This window comes from Morone saxatilis, unplaced genomic scaffold, assembly GCF_004916995.1.
Source record: "Morone saxatilis isolate NCDOM2014 unplaced genomic scaffold, NCSU_SB_2.0 Contig11, whole genome shotgun sequence".
Classification (NCBI taxonomy): domain Eukaryota; kingdom Metazoa; phylum Chordata; class Actinopteri; family Moronidae; genus Morone; species Morone saxatilis.
Genome location: NW_023339663.1, coordinates 5,490,824 through 5,491,833, shown reverse-complemented (window position 1 = coordinate 5,491,833; position 1,010 = coordinate 5,490,824).

Below are 1,010 nucleotides of genomic sequence, written 5' to 3'. Positions count from 1 at the left end.
AAAGTCTGAATGATATTAACAGCAACAGCAAGAAAATGTGACATCCATGCAGCATCGCCCTGCAGTCACACTTGGGCTGCAAATTATGATTATTTATTATAGTGTTTAAGTTGACTTATTACATTTGTCTCGTCCAACGGGTAAAAAAAGTTCTTAAATATATTTAATTAACTATCATAGAAGCTTGGTCACATAATGTGTTGTGAACTGGTACAGTTTGAACCGGTTTTGGAGTGCACTCCACAAGTAGCCAAGGACAAAGTGTTTTTTTACAGATTAGTTTGTGACGAAAGTACACAATCCTCCGACCCACAGCAGCAGTTTCTCGTCCTGTGATTGATCTTTCAGATGTGTTGAAGCCTACAGCTGTGGTGATCTTCTCCCAGAGGAGATCACCGAGTCTTAATGTTGTTTTCTGTTCTGTGATAGTAAAGAACGGTTGAATCTGGTCCCATCGCTGGCCCATTAACTTTCACAGTGAGAGTGTGTGTGTGCGCGTGTGTGCGTCCATGTGGTAAACAGTTTCTCCAGATCAGCAATATATCGGTACAGCTATGTCACTGCAAGATGTTTTTCTTTTTGTTTTTTTTTATTCTGACATGCTTGTATTTTTAGTAACTGTGCAAAGGAAATAATGAGTAGGATATTCAGAAGATGCTGTTCTGTTAATAACACCACACACACGTCGGTGTAAATAAGATCTGAAGCATCTCCATCATTGGTTTGATTGGTGGGAACGGGACACAGCTCTTTCTGCTTAAGTTAAAAGGACATTTTTTTTAAACTGGATTATTAAACTCATCTCTGTCATTGTACTAGCCAGCTGCTGTAATGAGAGGGAATAAATGAAATGAGATGCCAGGTCTAAGTATTCCAGTATTTGAAAAAGTATTTATAGAATATGTACAGCTTTGGCAATATAATAAAGTTGTCGCAAATAAAGCTCAGCCTAGTTTATTGTCTGTCCGAAAAATGTAAAAAGAAATGTATAAAGAAGTGGAAGACAGAGG